At 35.3% G+C, this 18,904-nt stretch overlaps 1 pseudogene; it reads left to right on the forward strand.

Annotated features, from left to right (window-relative positions):
• Positions 1-16,505: 16,505 nt before the first annotated feature.
• On the forward strand, positions 16,506-17,424 carry LOC143389828 (ribonuclease H1 pseudogene; annotated as a pseudogene).
• The last annotated feature ends 1,480 nt before the right edge of the window (positions 17,425-18,904 follow it).

Consider the following 18,904-nt stretch of genomic DNA (forward strand, 5'->3'; position numbering starts at 1 on the left):
TTTTGAAAGGTTAATAAAACAGGTACTTGTCACTCCGTTTTTCTGTATGCTTAACAAAACACTGTTGAAATCTTAAGAACTGTTTGCTAATCTTGTTTCCAAAATGTGCTGTCCCCAACTGCAAACTGTTTGCTAATCTTGTTCCCAGAATGTGCTGTCCCCAACTGCCAAACTGCAAAATGTAACTTCTCTCCCTGCCCTCTCCAAGGAAAGTATATAAGCTCTGCTTAAGCTGTTCTCAGGGCTCTTTGCTCTATCTCTTTGCTCTGTTCAATTGAGCTCTGAGCCCCAGCATGCTGGTCAATAAACCCTTTGCCGTTGCATGAGATAGTCTCTTGGTGGTCTCTTCCTCCGACGCTCGCCTGACCTTTACAATTTCAAACTATACTATAGAGCAATAGTAACAAAAACAGCATGTTACTGGTACCAAAGCAAGTGGGTAGACCAATGGTACAGAATAGAGGACACAGAGACCAATCCACAAAATTACAACTACCTTATATTAGACAAAGGTGCTAAAAGCATGCAATGGAGAAAGGATAACATCTTCAACAAATGGTGCTGGGAGAACTGGAAATCCACATGCAACAAAATGAAATTGAATCCCTTTCTCTCACCATGCACAAAATTTAACTCAAAATGGATCAAGGAGTTAGGAATCAAACCAGAGACTCTGCATCTAATAGAAGAAAAAGTTGGCCCTAATCTCTATCTCATGGGGTCGGGCTCCAAATTCCTTAATAGGACACCAATAGCACAAGAGTTAAAATCAAGAATCAACAAATGGGACATATTCAAACTAAAAAGTGTTTTCTCAGCAAAAGAAATAATAAGTGAGGTAAATAGGGAGCCCACATTCTGGGAACAAACTTTTATCCCTCATACTTCAGATAGAGCACTAATCTCCAGAGTGTACAAAGTACTCAAAAAGTTAAACAACAAAAAACAAATAACCCAATCAACAAATGGGCCAAAGATCTAAACAGACACTTCACAGAGGATGATATACAATCTATCAACAAATTCACACACACACACACAAAAAAAAAATGCTCACCATCTCTAGCTGTCAGAGAAACGCAAATTAAAACCACTTTAAGATACCATCTCACTCCAGTAAGAAAGGCAGCCATTATGAAGTCAAACAATAACAAGTGCTGGAGAGGATGTGGGGAAAAAGGTACACTTGTACATTGCTGGTGGGATTGCAAACTGGTACAGCCAATTTGGAGGGCAGTATGGAGATTCCTTGGAAAGCTGGGAATGGAACCACCATTTGACCTAGCTATTCCCCTTCTCAGACTATACCCAAAAGACCTAAAAAGAGCATACTACAGGGACATAGCAACATCAATGTTCATAGCAGCACAATTCACAATAGCTAGACTGTGGAACCAACCCAGATGCCCTTCAACAGATGAATGGATTAAAAAATGTGGCATTTATACACAATGGAATATTACTCAGCATTAAAAAAATAACAAAATCATGGCATTTGCAGGGAAATGGATGGCACTAGAGCAAATTATGCTAAGTGAAGTTATCCAATCCCTAAAAAACAAATGCCGAATGTCTTCTCTGATATTAGGGAGGTGACTCAAACACAGTAGGAAGGAAGAGCATGAGAAGAAGATTACCACGAAACAAGGAAAACAGGAGGGAGGGAAAGGGAGGGAGAAGTGGAATTGCACAAAAAATGGAAGGAGACCCTCATGGGATCACAAAATACATATACGATGGTGTGAGGGGGAAGGGAATAAAAAAAAAGAGAGAGATAAGTATCATAGTTAATGGGAGGGGAGGGTCGAGGATGGGGAATAAGGAGGGCAGCAGAATACAACTGACACTAGGATTGCTGTATGTATACACATGGATGTATAACCAATGTGATCCTGCAATCTGTACACGTGGAAAAATGAGAATTCATATCCTATTTGAATCAAATGTATGATATGTCAAGATCATTGTATTGTCTTGAGCAACTAATAATCAAAAAATAAAAAAAATAAATAAAAATAAAAGAAGAGATAACGACCTGCTTAAGCAAGGACCTAGAACTGCACCCAACCTACCTTCTGTGAAAATGTGTGCACAGCACCTCTGGGTCATTCTAAGAGCACTGAATGAGCATCTCCAGTGAGGGGGGCCAGCTTCTGTTGAAGCTTTGCTGCACTGCACAACAACCCTAACACAGGTCCAGGTGACAAGAAAGGATGGTTGTATTTAAATTTGGGTTTGAGTAACAAGGGAATGTTCTTTTGCCTGTTCCCACTATATTAAATAGGGGCAAAATGTAGATTGGACATGGCCCTGGACAAGAAACCCTTTCCTTCCTTCATTGGGTTACCCTCTTAGCCCCATGGGGTAAAGGTTTGGAGTGTGATTTCCTTATAACTAGTGAATGCCCTGCCCCATACTTGTGAATTGGCTGGGTTTTGCAAATGCGGCACAGGTCTTAAAGGGCACTTTTGCTATTACCCTTTGACCAATTATGTGTTCCCTGGTGCTGGAGTATACAGAGCCTGCTGAAGTTCAAAGCCAAGCTGATTGAGTGTGGTATCAGCTCCCAGGGAAGCCACAACAGATGATCACTGTACTTTCCCGGGATTCAAAGTTGGCACGCATTTTCCCAGATGGATGTGACTTATCTGTGCTAATTCCTGTAACTGATTTTTTTTTTTAATATCATCTATAGGTGGGGCCTTACCAACACCATTGTGAACTAGACACACACCTACACCAGAGGTACCTATTGAGTATGCAGTAAAATGCCTAAGTTCTATTGGACAACTTTGGTGAATCCAGTCTGTCCTTGAACATGGCTAGGAAAGACTTTTATTGCCACCTTGATATGGGATAAAACTGACAATGGCTTTCACTAATCATAAATGGTAGGACTTGTCTTTGGTGGTATGTTGTTACAGCTATGTTGTTGTTGTGGCCTGTGGATGGAGGGCTCTGGCCCTCTTCACTAAGGGATCATTGCAGAAGATTTCAGATACACAGATTTCATAGTAAGAAATCTTAAAGGGGTGGATTGTTGGAGCAGGCTCAACATCGCTGTAGTAGGCTCCGTATTCCATACTTCCTGTGCACTATGTTATGTTTTTAGTGTGTAGCTCGGGTTGTGAACTAGCTATGTTATGGTTAGTCAAGGCCAGAAACATTCTGATTCAACATATATACTCCAAGTCATAAATATTAACTTGTAGCATGAGCCCCCTTATATAACCTGTTTTTGGCAGTGTACCTTCTTTATTTGACCTGCATATAAAAAGGGCCTATGGAAAAATTTGAGGTGAAATGGACTAGTGGGTGTTAATAAGGGTAAAATGGCAGCAAAATGAAACTGGCTGGGAGCTGAAGCTGAAGCTGGAGACTGGAGTCTGTGACCACCACGGAATAGGTCATGTCTACTATCCTAAATGCTTGCATCCTCTTCTACCTGATGAACCCTGAATCTATTTCCTGGGTGCCCCCAAACAAGAATTGCATTGGTTAAAACACTCTCTGTACCTATTTTTCTCTCCATTTGTTAGGCATAGTCTAGATCTCATGATAGGTGTGTGCCAAGACCATGTATAGGACTCAGCTCAGATCTTTTGGACTCAGATTTCCAGGTCGGTAGCCACAGGATGATGCACCTCAGTTGTCTTGGCTCTCCATGGACCACTGGGAAACATGAAGCATATTTTATGCATCAGTATATTGTGCAGTACAGCCTAGGGCTGCCCCTCCAATCTTAGGAGTTTGCTCACTAAGACTGTGCGTTCTGTTTCTCAGTGGTTTCCCTCTTTCTGTGCCAATGTCGCTGGTATCACTGGCAGTTTATTTCCAATGTTGTCCACTTTCCTTGTTGAATGTTCCCTAAATTTCTGTCTTTAAGGTACTCTGCCCTATATTGAGTTTTAGTGAAATCCCTCTTTTGTCCAACTTGCAGAGAAGCAGTATTCCCGCTGCTTGAATCCTGGGTTGCTGAGTGAGAAGAAATACAGCTTTCCTCTATTCTACTACCTTGTCTACCTGTATCTTTTTGAAGTCTGGTTTTACTGTTTTTCCTTCTCCTTGGTAATTGTCATAGTTTATTGTTTTGTGTATTTTGTTAATTCTATTAAATAAAATACTTTTTATATGGCATTAAGAGGAAATAAAATGGAATTCTGAATTGTGCCTTCTTCCTTTAAAAAAATGACTTACTTTTGATTCTGGAAGACAGTTTTATTTGGGAACAAAATCTTCATCTAATGTTTTATACACACACACACACACACACACACACACACACATAAATAAATAAATATATTCCAGTACTTACGTGATTTTTTTTTTTAAATTTCCAGTTCATCCTTACACTTCATTTATTGGACTTCAGGATTGCAACCAAGTGACTGGGATGTTCTCTGTTTTCTTAGACTATGATGATACTTCTGTCAATATCTGATTTGTTTATATATCAACTAAATTGCCTAATAACCATGTAATTTCTTCCAAGAATGCTTTCTCAAATATCCTTTTATATCTCCTTTTAAACTGAGAGTTAAGGTATTACTGGAAGTCTCCTTTCAACTCTCTGGATCACAGAGACAGTTTTAAAACTTAAACTTAGTATCTACTATTTTGGCATCAGTTACATATGTGCACATGGTAACCATAAACATGTGCCTTTCAGGCAGCATAATGCAGGAGGCAGAATTCACCGTGTCTGTGATTCTATAAAATATGCTCTTACATCTGATGCCATGGTTTCAGATGAATGTGTCCAGTTAGTGACTGAATACAGTATGTAAATTAAAGCAGACTCGTTTGAGGGACACATGAGTGACTACTCTGAGGCCTAATCATCAGCTTTTCTGACACCTTTTAGACCTCTTCTTTCCCATGGAAACATCATTGTTTTCAGTTATTAAAATGAGTCACAGAAAAGCTTAGATAACTTCTTCAAGTCTACACCATGTTACTTTGGCTCCTCTGAGAAGCAGATACTATGGATAGGATTCCTTATACAAGCAATTTATTAGGGGAAAAAATGAGGGTAAAAATGAGAAGAATGTCAAAGGGTATGGGAGAGCAAATTGTGAAGTCCTCATTTACCCTATAGAAGAGGATTGAATAGAAGGAAAGGTGAGTAGGAAAATATTCTAGACTATAGTGAAGTCCTAAAAGGTCTCAGAAAAGCTGATGATTAGTTCATTTCCTGAACTCCTGATTCTCTCTCCATAGATCCTAACTTGAAGAAGTAGCTTGGATTTACAATGGAATGAATTTCTTCACCAGTTTCCTGACCATAAAATGGGAATTCAGAACCCTCTTTTTTTTGATACTATCTTTCTCTCAGTCACTACACACTAACATAATTAACTTTTACCTTTTTTGTATCACTAGAAAATTTATTTCATAAGACAAAAGTTCTAACAACAAAATTATTTGAGATAAGTCCTTGACCAGAGGATAGATTGTGGCTGCTTGCATTTAGAGTATCATCTGTCCCACATTAGGTACTACACTTGGGCTCTCCATAAGGCCATTGTGGAATATTGCTCTTAAAAAAAGTTTAAAAGACTATTGTCTAATAAACAGGATCCAAAAGGCACACTTTGAGATCCTTAGGAGGTCACTTTCTCTCTAAGTAGTGTTATGTATTAATCCCTTCTCTGTTTCTGATTTCTCAAAAAAATAATTGTATCATCTTATCCCGAATTCATTCTTATATATCATCTACATCATTACTTTGAAAACATCTTTATTGTTAGCTAAAATGATTGTTCTTTTCCTGTGTATATTCTTTATACTCAAAAATAGACTATTTGGTTTTTCAGTAGATCTCACTGAACTCACCATACAGTTGTCAGACAGTACTTTTAACATCTTAACACATGCCCTTGAAATATACTTTTCTAGATAAAGCATCAGCAAACTGTGATTGTCAAGGGCAGTCTGTGGTGGGCCCAGTATGACCACCTCTATTTCTTCAAATTGTGAATGGTGTATTTCATGCTATAATGGTAGTAAAATATGTGGCATTTCTTTCAATAAAGTACAACTAAACTATATCTTATCGAGAAATATAAAACATTTGTAAATAAAGCTAACCTATGTAATAAAGAAAATTCAGGACTTCATATCAGTCAGTACTAAATGATAGATGCACCAGCCTAAGACTTGGCTCAGCTAAATTAACAGTGTAAAAGTGATGGTTTTCATTCTCTGTATACTTTAAAATCCCACATGACATAAAATAGATATAACAAACATTTACTGAGTGACGTAGTGCATTAAAATTATTTAACCCAGTGTCAGGAATGAATAAATCTACAATATAAATGATGGCAAGAATTATGATTATTAGTAATGATGGTAGTAAACAGTAGCAGAAAAGTAGAAGTAAAAGCAATAGTGAAGAGAATAAATGATATTTGCATATATTATTATATAAACAATATAAATTTTTGTACAAATTTAGAGCATATCCAAGTATCATAATATTATATTTTAATCTTTTAATATTTTTAATTAAAAGATTTAATCTAATCTAAAAATTTTTAACTTTAAAATTTTTTTTAGTGTTAGATGGACACACCTTTATTTCCTTCATTTATTTTTATGTGGTGCTGAGGATTGAATCCAGTGCTTCACATGTGCTAGGCAAGGGCTCTACCATCGAGCTACAACAGCAGCCCCCCAATATTAACTTTTAACAACGATTATATGCCACTCTAAATGGCATAAAATAAAAGCAGCTTCAGTTTTTTTTTTTCCCATTTTCACTTGTTTTTAAGGTATTTTAACCAAATCTTTTGTTTTATCAAACAAAATATGAAACAATGTATTTTGGGTATAATATTTATTTGGGATCTTCAAAAATTTGTAGTAACAATAACAATGGAATTTCACAATTCAAACACAAATTATTTATATCATCAACTTATTATTGCTGGGCCTAGGGGCACACACCTATAATCCTAGCAACTCAGGCGAAGACAAAGTCAGAGTCAGGAGAACCACAAATTTAAAGTTAGCCTCAGAGACTTAGCGAGGCCTCTAGCAATGAAGACCATAAAACAAACAAAACCGTGGGGGACTGTTATGGTTTAGATATGAGGTGTCCCCTAAAAGCTCTTGTGTGAAAAAATGCAAGAAAGTTCAGAGGCAACATGATTGGGTTTTGGAATCCTTAGCCTAATCAGTGCATTTATCCCCTTATGGGAATTAACTGGATGGTAACTATAGGGCAGGTAGTGTGTCACTGGAGGAAGGTTATTGGGGATATGCCTTTGGGGTATATATTTTGTCATAGTGAGAGTTTTCTCTGCCTCCTGGTATAATGTCTAGAACCACTTCCCTCTACCATTCTCTGCCATGATGTTCTGCCTCCCCTCAAGTCCTGAGGAATGAAGCCAGCTGTCTATGCATTCAGACCTCTGTAGCTATATATGCCAAATAAACTCTTCCTCCTCTTAAATTGTTCTTGCCAGGGCTTCTAGTCACAGCAGTGAAAAAGCTGTCTATAATAGGGATATAGCTCAGTGATAATGTACCCCTATAGTCAATCTCCATTATGGGGTGAGGGGGGGAAGAGCAATTATTCTGCAGTAGAATCAGGTGTAGCTATATTTCATTTTTATTATCTATCTATGGTTTATTTAAAACTATATATATTTTATTTTTTTTTTAGTGATACATAACAGTAGAATGTATCTTGACATGCCATACATTCATGGAGTATAATTTTCTATTCTTGTGGTTATACATGATATGGAGTGACACTGGTCATGTATTCATATACATATGTAGGAAAGTTATGTTCAATTTATTCTACTGTTTTTTTCCATTCCCAACCCTCCTCCCTTCCCCGCTTTCTCCCTCGTCCATTGTGGTGAACCTTTACTCCCTGACCCCCCACCCCCTTGCCTATTATAGGTCAGCATACACATATCAGAGAGAGCATTCAGTTTTTCCTTTTGTGGGATTGGCTTATTTTGCTTAGCATGATTGTCTCTAGTTCCATCCATTTACCAGCAAATGACATAATTTCATTCTTCATTATGGCTGAATAATATCCCAGCGTATATATGTACCCAATTTTCTTTATTTATTCATCTATTGAAGGGAACCTTGGTTGGTTTCATAGCTTGGCTGTTATTAATTGAACTGCTCTGAACATTGATGTGGCCACATTGCTAGAGTTTGCTGATTTTAAGTCCTTTGGGTATATGTTGAGGAGTGGGATAACTGGATCAAATGGTGGTTCCATTTTAAGTTTTCTGAGGAATATCCATGGTGCTTTCCAGAGTGTTTGCACCAATTTGTAGTCCCACTATCAATGTGTGAATGTACCTTTTTCCCACCTCGTCGCCAACATTTATTTTTACTTGTATTCTTGATAATTGGCATTCTGACTAGAGTGAGATGAAGTCTCAGTGTAGTAAAACTATATTTAAACATCTATTGATTGTTGCTGTTGTCTACTCAAAACATATATTTGCATGTCTTCATACAGATAATATTCTCAGCCTTAAATAAAAATCTACAAGAATTGTCTGAATAAACACGATACTGAAATTTTAAAATGTGTTTATTTTATAGAGAATCACAACCAAAAAATGGAATATTTTAATGTTTTTCCAACAACAACAACAACAAAAAACCTAAATAGTTTAAACCTTCCTGTTTCTCAAAGAAGAAATCTAGTGCCATTGCTCTAAAGCAAGACAAAAAACTGTGTATATCACTTTAGCAGAGCACTTAAAGGCTGATTAGAGATGTTTAATTTAAATCATGACTATTTTTTTAAAAATTCAGTTTAGTAGCTAAAATAATGTTCACAAATTATTAAATTTTAAAACATATAGTATAAGTGATAATGAAATCCAGAAGAAATTAATGAAGAAAATAATCTTTCATTATATCCAGCTCTTATAATGCCAAGCCTAGTTTATAATTATAATGCCACGTTGTTTTTATAAAATATGATATCTCTTAACTGTTCTGAGTAAACATATAAAAATTCTGTAAAACAGAGAATTGTAAATACTATTTCTCAACAATAATTATCATCAAAATAAGAAATGAGTCTAGTAAAAATGACTGGATTCAGTATATTCAGGTTAATTAATTAACTAATTAATGACTGCATGCAAAGTAGATGTCTGCCAGAGAGAGAAATACAGTGGCTTATTTGTTCATCCCAGATAGAGTCATAAATATAGGAGAGTTTAGATAATAGAGATTTGAGGAAGCAGTCCTTAGGGAGAGATGTACAATAAACCACAGGGTGTCTCAAAACTCCATTTGCATTTAGTTTTGCACATGTACATTGGCTACTTTTTTTTCTACAGCATTTAATGTGCTATACAGTATCTGGACAAAAGAAAAATAGAATATAGGGCTGATTCTCCCACAACAAATAATTTATTAGTCCAGAGCATCTTTTCCAAACTATTTATGCAGCCTGAACTAGAACATGTAATAATGTGACTTCAAACCATGGTCTAGACCAAACAGAGGGTCAACACACAAATGGTTATTAAATCATACACTGGGCTGTTAGCTTAATATGATTCTCTATGAAGTGTGGCTTTGTAAAATTGTAGTTTATTTAGGTGGTATCTAAGAGGAATTTAGTCCCTGAATTATGAAATATAAACGATATTCACCCAAAAGTTTTTTAATTGCAAAAATCATGAGGTTACTTTCTGACCAAAAATGCGATAATTTATTCTCTCTGTCTTCCATTCCAGTGATTTACAAATTTGAATATGTATATGTATCACCTAGGGGATTTTACATATTCTAATTTAGAAGATCTCACATGTGATGTGAGATCCTGTGATTTAAATAGACTTTTAAGTGATACCAATTGCTGATGGTGCATAGACCACATGTTAAGTAATAAACTCATACACATCTCCTCAATAGTACTTATATTATTGTATTAAATATTATGTGTTTTCATGATAGCTGCAAATATCATTTTTATTTTCAGATCATAATTAAATGTCTCACATAATATATGCCTAATAAGCATTCATTGAATAGGAAAATAAATGAATGAATGTGCACATTATTTTTATATCAAATGATAATAATTTTGACTTTAATTTTCTAAAGTGAGCCACCATTAAGCTAATTAAACTTGAGTTTAAATTTAATCTACCACTCTCCCCCCTCTTTTGTACATCTCCATCTTCCAAATGATGCTTTAATACTAGGTAGCAAAAAGTAATTTAAGTCATATCTGTTATCACATTATTCAAAGCCACATTGGGAAGATGTATAAGAACTGTTATTTTTAATTATAATTATATTTTATGGCACTTTTAAAAATAGGTTTTTAAAGGAGACACCCATTTTCTTTGAATTCTGATTGAAAGCACAACAAAATTCTTTTTCTGGAATTCGTTGGTACTCATCCAGATCACAGAGAAAGTAAAATAATGTCTGATGTCTTGCATCTCTGGAAATGTCTGTCCCCACTACTCTCCTTATGCTTTCATTCTTTATCAGTCATAGCTTATAGCCAATTATCTTCAGGGAATATTAAAGAACTGAAGGTTCCTCAGATTACCCCTTAATCCATTTTTTCATTTATTTTGATAAAAGCATCATTGAGAGAGTACTTTGGCTCATTGCATAGGGCTAATTATATACTGCTTCATGGAGTTTATTCTCTCAAAAATAGAGTGAAATGTGGAATTGACTTAAAAGTGCTTTCCAGAAAATTTTGTCATGGTGATATCAGGGCCTTCCAGTTCACCCAAGTGTGTACAAAATTGTCATAATTGAAGAGCTCTTTCAATAGTAAAGAATTTTGCCACTGCTGAGATTTTAGCATATTTTAGATAAGTTTTTGTGTGCAATTTCAAATTTCTTGTTTTATTCTCCAGAGTATAATGCAGAACAAAGACACTCAAATATTCCTCTGAAACTAACTTTTCTGTTTTTATGGAGGGGTGTGAAAAGTTAAAGAATCAGGTTCTAAGATACATTTTTGTTCTTATGATATATTTTTTATATACAAATTGTCTTTTAAGTTGATCACTTAATTGTAAAAGCAACTTCTTTCTTTGCTTACTCCCTCCTCTTATATAAGAGCAGACACAGCAGATATATGATGGTTTCAAATAGATTTTTGCATATATGTACTATGGCTTATTACAGCACATCTCCAAAAATGTCTGCTTTACTTATTTCTTTAAGCCTTTAAATAAAAATCCCTAAAAAGGATATGCTCTTAATAAATATATCTGTTTGCCATTCAGAGCATGAACTGTGTCCTTAGTGGCTGAAAATAGTACTTATTGACTCTGGATAGCCAAGGGATAAGAAGAACCAGAGCTATAAGCAAGACATTGACAAAATCGACTAGTTGTACCTAGTGGAACTGAAGAAGGTCAAGCATCAAGCTTAGAGGCCATCAATCCTGGTGTTGATTCCTTTCCTGGAACCTCATTAGTACTTCACTCTTAAACACAAATCCTCTCCTTTTTATGCAAATGACCTCATGCCATCTGTTCTGTTTACTCCCAGAGAGGATTTTTCACTCTCCTTCAGTGAATAAAATTGAGTTGCTCATACATCTAGACTGGTCAATAATAATCTCTTATTTAAATATTTTATGTCAAACAAAAAGTACACAAAGCTTGATTTTGATCATTCTATCCATCATAGGATATACAAGGAATAAATGTTCTTCTCAGACACTATTAGATTATGATTGCCTCATTTATACCTGGAATGACAGAAAAGAGAAACATAATCAATATGCTGGGGGTCCCTACACAGAATAAATGAAGAAAGAAGACACTTTTTTTTGGTAGCCTAAGGAAAGATCATACTATACTCAAAGAACCAAAGGGGAAACGGTGACCATGATGGTGTTGGACAATTGGAAATATAAATCTATGAGGATGGTGACTCCTGAAAATATTTTAAAAGACCTCCATTAAGCAGCAGAATTAGGAGGAAGAGAAAAATCTTGCAAAGGGAAAGCACCAGGGGCAATGAAGAGAGAGGCCATTAATGAGCTTAGCTACACTGATCAGTTCACTATGTTTATCTGATTATTGTACACCTTATTGTACACCTACAATTAAAAAAACAATAAAAAACAAAAGCACCAGAAGCAAAGCTGGTTGCTTGTGACTGAACAATGTCAGGGGAAAAGATTAAAGCAGAGTATATGGCATAATTAACAAAAATAGCAATGAAACAAGTGGAGAAAACAATAGCATTCTTCTCGAGATTGCTTGTTCAGAGTCAAGAATCTTAATTACTTTGTGCTCTTGCAATGAGCACTGGTAAGACTCTAAATGACCTTGTTGCTATAGTTTCTGGTTGAGCAGACACTACATAAAGCCAGCTGCAATGAGGAAGCTGTGTTGAGTTCTCAAAGACATTGATTTTTTGATCATCCATTAATTCTATATTATATGAAAGTCTACATATACTGTACTGAAGTTCCAAGCATTATATGTTACGTCAGGTAGTATTGTCATGATGAAAACAACTTTGTTATCTCAATCCTATCTCCTCATCTTCAATATTTAACCTCCCATTACTCTTTCCTATCTATAGATGCACTGAAAATATAAGCAAAACCACAGGTTGAATCAGAGCTAATTATACCCAACACGGTCATCTGCTATCTACCTTCTCATTTGAAAGAAAAAATTCTTTTGTAAAAGAACAATATGTGAAGCCATCCTCTTTAGTAATTCATTAATTACTAGTAGTAGTAATTATATAATTTTAAATTACTCAAATTAATCTTGAATAAGTTATGCTTAAAGAACAATGGACTACAAATACCTAAATTGTTATGGCCTTTTATGACAATAAAACAATTAAAACTTAATTTAAAAATTACATCAAAACAGGAATATAGTTTCATATGCATAATTCAAACTAGCCAAATATAGCTACTTGTGAATAAAATTAGTGGGAGATTTGACCGGCATAATAGATGGTAAAATTAGATTTAGGAATCTTTTCCTTCCATGTGACTACAAAACAAAAATGTCTAGTTACTTAGCTCACTAAAATTCTTATAAACCATGTTGTCCCACTGAACAAAGGAAGAGATCAACTATATATAGATCCAGTGAGAGTAAAATTAGATTCAAATGAAGAGCTTCCTAAATTATTCTTTTCAAGAAGATCAAATAATCATTTGACACTAGGAGGTTCCAATTAAGGAAATACTGATATTCTTGAACATTTACACAGAAAAACAATAACACAGAAAATAATCTACCCAGGCAACGGAAATTTGACTTGCTATGATGCAGTATAACTGGGTAAAGGTGAGGTGGATTTGAAAAGAAGCAGCAATTGCCCAGCAATTGCCCAGCACAGCATGGTTTCTAATGGAATTCTGGGTTCCAGTTAGTGCTCAGGATAAAAAAGGGAGTTGGAGAAAAATCTGAAACCCTTTCTATTACTGTTTCTACTATCTGGTGGCATAAATCCTCACTCAATACTAAATCAATATAACTTTCCTGGTATGTAATATGGTATACTGGTTAACATAAGGTGTTATAATTGATATGACCTGATAGAGAAGGCATAATATCAGAAGATTAAAAGACGTGTTTTAACATGATTTTTTTTCTGATGATCAGATTCTGAATTTTCTATCCTCACATAAACTTGCTAGTATCTTTTATAGGATTATCAAGGATATGCAGACATATTTTATATATATATATATATATATATATATATATATATCATAATTAAAACTTACTGAAGTCTTTTTTTCTTTTATCTATCTCTCTCTCTCTCTCTCTCTCTCTCTCTCTCTCTCTCTCTCATCTCTCTCTCTCTCTCTTTTTTGTTTTGGTAGTACTAAGTTTGAATCCAAGGTGATGTTCATGCCAGGCAAGCACTACTCGACCACTGAACTATATCTGTATCCCTTGTTGATTTGTTCAGTAATCTGTTCACAAAGGAAGTTGCTGTGTATAAAAGATCAATGGATGAGGGCTTCCTTACAGGACACTAAATGGCAAGTGTCTCTACAAAACCTCAATTCAGAGGAAGAATCCCTTCCAAAGTAAAATAAGATATCTCTGTAGGCCTCAAATTTATTATTGAGTCTCCACTTTCCTTGATGAAAGTACAAATATGCATACCTAGGGTTGCTAGCAGTCTTCCTTCTGTTGATCTCTTTGGGGATATGCATCTTTCTTTCAAGTGTGTCTCATTTCTAACTTACTCTCTTAACCTACTGATTTATCACTGCCCCAGGTATCTAAGTCATGTCATCACATTTCCTAATTTTATGTTATTCAAGAAAAGTATATCACTGATAGAATAGAAATGTGATCACCTCACTTGCAAAAAAAATGAAGTTATGATTAAAAAGTAAAATGAGTTTTCCAAGGTTCAAGTTCACAATTGAGAACTTGTTCCTGAGAGAAGGACTTTTTATGATAGAACATAGTCATCTATATTTTAACACGTTTTTCTTCCTCTAACTGCTTTAATTAATAATATTATCATGAAAACTATATTTTATGAAAAATAAATTCTGAAATATAAATATATAAACATACATATATCTCTCTGTTGTTTATCTATACATTTACCTCTTTTGAATCTCATTGTATTTTATACTCATTTTAGTTTCTTCTCTAATTTTTATTAAGTATTCTATATCTATAATTACTCTTCCCTTGTACAATATCTCCAAAGGCTTCCAATTTTCTTTGTGACACAGTTCAATAAATTATTTCATAGACTGTTTAGGGAATATCACCTAAATAATAAAGTGATCAAGTCAGGGTTAAGTGAGTGTGTACTCCAAAGTTCATTCTTCTCTTTCTATAATAGATGTGTCTGTCCTTTGATAAACAGAAATATGATTTCTTACCAACTGTTCTAATGAAGAAGTCATTTATTCAAAAGATTTCTACTTATATGTCTCATTGAAAAAGAAGTTCAGAGTTTAAACAAGAAATATAGAAATACATTTTTAAAACACATAAATTCACCTACTAAAACTGCAATGCACCTATTCAAAAGAAGTAATTACTATTTTTATAAGTAAAGCAGAAACTCCATGATTCATAAATGCAACTGGTATGATTTATCCAGTTTCCAAATGGCTGATCAATTATGAATATGCTCCTTTTACATGCACTATGGAAAATATCTTTTACTAGCATCTTTCAGCAAAAGACATATGCATGTGACAACTACCAGTAGATGAGCTCTGAAATCTATCAAGATAATAGCCTAATATTTTAAGAGTGTATTCTGCCTGTGCTGAATAAACACAGCATAAAGGTCACATTTTTAGATACTGAGGCGCAGAATATTCAGTGGAACATTTACAAGTTTGACCTTTCAGCGAAATGTATGTTCACATGACCATGCCACAAAAAGATCAAATAAATTTGAACCATTTTCTAGTTGCTTTGCAATCCTTATATTCTTAGTACACTTTCACATGAAAGGTTAGTGTTACTTTTTAAGTCTGTACCTCCATCTGATGTAGTAAGAAAATGTTGCTTCTCAAATTTTTCAACATTTCCTGTTTTTACATACTGATAATGAAATGATGTTCAAAGTGGTTAAATTAACACTCAGCTTCAGTTATAGCTCAACATTATTCTCCTTCTGAATGATAGTAGAAGTTTTGCAATTTTCTGGATTTATCTCTTGTTAATACTTTAAGTGGAAAGCCAATACATTGAGAAGAACTAAAGAGTTTCCAGTAGGTATGCCTTTCAGGTTCCTGGGCTGCAATAAACCAGTGTAGGTTCAGAGATAATGCACTCCTGATTAAAGTACCAAGTGGAAAGTTGCAGAAGTGTGGCTGAGCATAAAACCTGACAAAAGAAACAAAACAAAGAGAGGAAGAAAATCTATGAGGTTAAATGTCATAAATATAATTGATTAATGAGAAAATGAAATTGAAGATGCATGATGAAAAGAAGATAAGTGCTTTTGTAGGATGATTTTGTGATCCAAAAAGAGTCTGTATACTTAAAGAGATCCTGACCCACTAAATGTTCACTAAATTTTCACTAAGGGAACTAAGTGAGTGACTTTCTGTTGGTAAGGCCCTTCGGTCTCTGCTGGAATCCTACTTAATATCCTTCTGCCTTGCTGTTTTCCTTATTGTTGAGCCACAAGAAATTCTGTTTGAATAGCATATATTTGTGTCACAGAAAAGAAATTCTTCCTGTGTCTCCACATAGTCATGGTTATCTTAAGGAACCATAGTGAATCCCCATAGCTCCCTGAAATACAAGGACAAAGTGACGATACCTTCCTAGTTGTATGCTTCACTTTTGCTTTCATTTACACAATCTGAACACCACTCTCAACCATATGCTACTCCTTCACCACTGTGCAGCCTTTAGATGTGCTACTTCACCTCTTTGGTTCTCCATATTAATATATACATATTAATATACATCTTCCATGCCTCCTGTGGAAATGAGCTCCAGAGGTTGGAGCTCAGGAGTACGATGTAGTGGGCCACACACAGCTGAGCAATGCAGAGAATGCTGCTGCCTCTGGCCAGCACAGTCTCCTTGGACACAGTATGCTGTGGCCACAGCTGTTTGCAGGCTCCAGATGTTCCAAACCTGCTCAGTGGCCTCAGGACTGGCCTGTTCCCTACCTGGAATAAGCACAGAGCATAAGTGAATTGGTTTCCTGTTGCTAGTTTTTAAAAACTTTGCCACAGAATATGTGGCCTGTGCCTTTGTTGGAAACTGCCAACCCAGATGGTTCAGAAGAGCAGGAGAATACTCATGTCCAGGTGTCCCAAGTGAAAGTAACCAAGCAGCTGCAGAAGCCCTTCAACGAAAAAGATTGAGAGCAAAGCACAAAATACTCAAGAAAAAATGAAAAGCTAGCCCCTAACATGGACAAGGACACATTTTCTTATATGGGAGAATCTGTGATGGCAGATTCTACACTTACGGTTGTTGCTCCAGTAATGGGCAGAAGAGAGCAAGAGCAGGAATAGTTGTCTACTGGGGCCCAGTCACCCGTTAATTGTAGGCATTAGACTTCCCAGGCGACAGACAAACCTAAGAACAGAAATCCAAGCAGTCTGCAAAGCCATCAAAAAAACCAAGGGTTCAGAACATGAATAAACTGGTTCTATATAGAGAGCATGTTTACTCTATGTGGCATCACTTACTGGGTCCAAAGCTGGAAGAAGAACCAGTGGAGGAAGAGTGCAGGAAAGAAGATGATCAACAAGGAGGACTTCGTGAAGCTGGAGGAGCTCATCTGTAGCATGAATATTCAGTGCAATGCATGCCCATGGTATTTTGCAATTTGTGGAGAATGAAAAGGCTGATAGACTGGCAGGCAAGAGAAGGGGCTGAGCTTTCACAGACTGAAAGGAGTCACTTGCGTACTCAGAAGAAGGCAAGCAGTGGCTCTTGTGGGGTCCAATAAACATCTTGATAAGAACTGCTTAAGTGTGTCGGAAAGTAAACATCTGAAACTCAATAATTCTGAGATCAGTTTTTATAAGGTTTGGTATATTTCCATTTGTTTTATTGCAGTCTGGCCCCAAATTTTTGCACTTTTATTTTTATAAGAATATTGGCTAAAAGATGAATACAGGAAAAAATTATGTATATAAATAATATATATAATTTATCATAGTGCAGTAGTAGAATGTCTGGCAAATATTAACGTCTCCAAAGGGGTAGTTCTTTATTCTCCTTTCTGCATGCCATGGCATATTAAATAGAGATAAAATTGGGAACATATGAGAAGAAATTATAAGGGGAATATAGTGTAAGATATATGAAAATATGGAATTATGGAAAATGAATAAAAAGAAATACTAATAAAATAACATTAAAAATGAAAGAAATACTAATAAAATAACATAAACTCTAAAAAAGAAGCATGGAACCTGAAGGAAAATTGATAAAGATGTAAGAAAATAAAATTTTTATATTTATCCTTTCCTGAAACTCAAAAAGCCAAGTTTAATAACTAATATGGAGTCCTAGAGGAAATTGTTTGACATATCATATATTTTATACAGAAAATAAAGCCTCAACTTAAGATGTGTTATATCAAAATTCAGAAATATATGTGAGAAAAAAATACCTGAGGGAATACACCATATACAAAGGGGAAATGGGACAGACATCCAAACTAGGAATGGATTAAGAAACTAACTCTACAATAAAAATAAACTCTAAGAGTCATTACCTTGCTGTTGCAGAGGTCTTTGCACCACAGTTCCAAGAAGCCACATTAAAAATATAATTGAAGAGAGATATAATCTTTTTAGAAACCTCACATACGGTTAAGATGACTTTCATAATCATCCAGAGAATTCTATAACCCAGTCTTGTGGCTATCCAGGTCCAAAGTCCAGTTACATTAATAGATATCTGTATCTTCTTACTCCATGCATATTCAAAAATTGATAATTCACTGGGTGCAATGTTGCACACCTGTAATCCCAGTAAGTCTGAAGGCTGAGGCAGGAGGATCAGCATTTCAAAGGTAACCTCAGCAAATTATTCAGCTCCTGAGCAATTTATCAAGACCCTGTCTCAAAATAAATGGGTCTTAAGCATGTGACTCAATAGAAAGCACCCCTGGATTCAATCCCCAGTGGCTCCCCCACATAAAATTTATAATTCAACAATGTTCTCAGTGATAATTTCCAGAACAGCCTTCTACCCCTTGCCTTCAGTAGCTCATGAATAATGAAATCAAATTTCCAAATATTGAAACCACTGTTCAGAATTATGCAGAATAGAAAATTCTGTTTATTAAACCTTATTAATAACATATCACTTTCCCTAGTAAAAGGCTTAGAAGTAGAAATTAGTTACTTTTCCCCAAACCCATAGGAGTTGTGGCTGTAGAAATCATTGAAATGGCAACGCAGAGGTTTTGAATATGA

This window comes from Callospermophilus lateralis, chromosome 2 (genome assembly GCF_048772815.1).
Source record: "Callospermophilus lateralis isolate mCalLat2 chromosome 2, mCalLat2.hap1, whole genome shotgun sequence".
Classification (NCBI taxonomy): Eukaryota; Metazoa; Chordata; class Mammalia; order Rodentia; family Sciuridae; genus Callospermophilus; species Callospermophilus lateralis.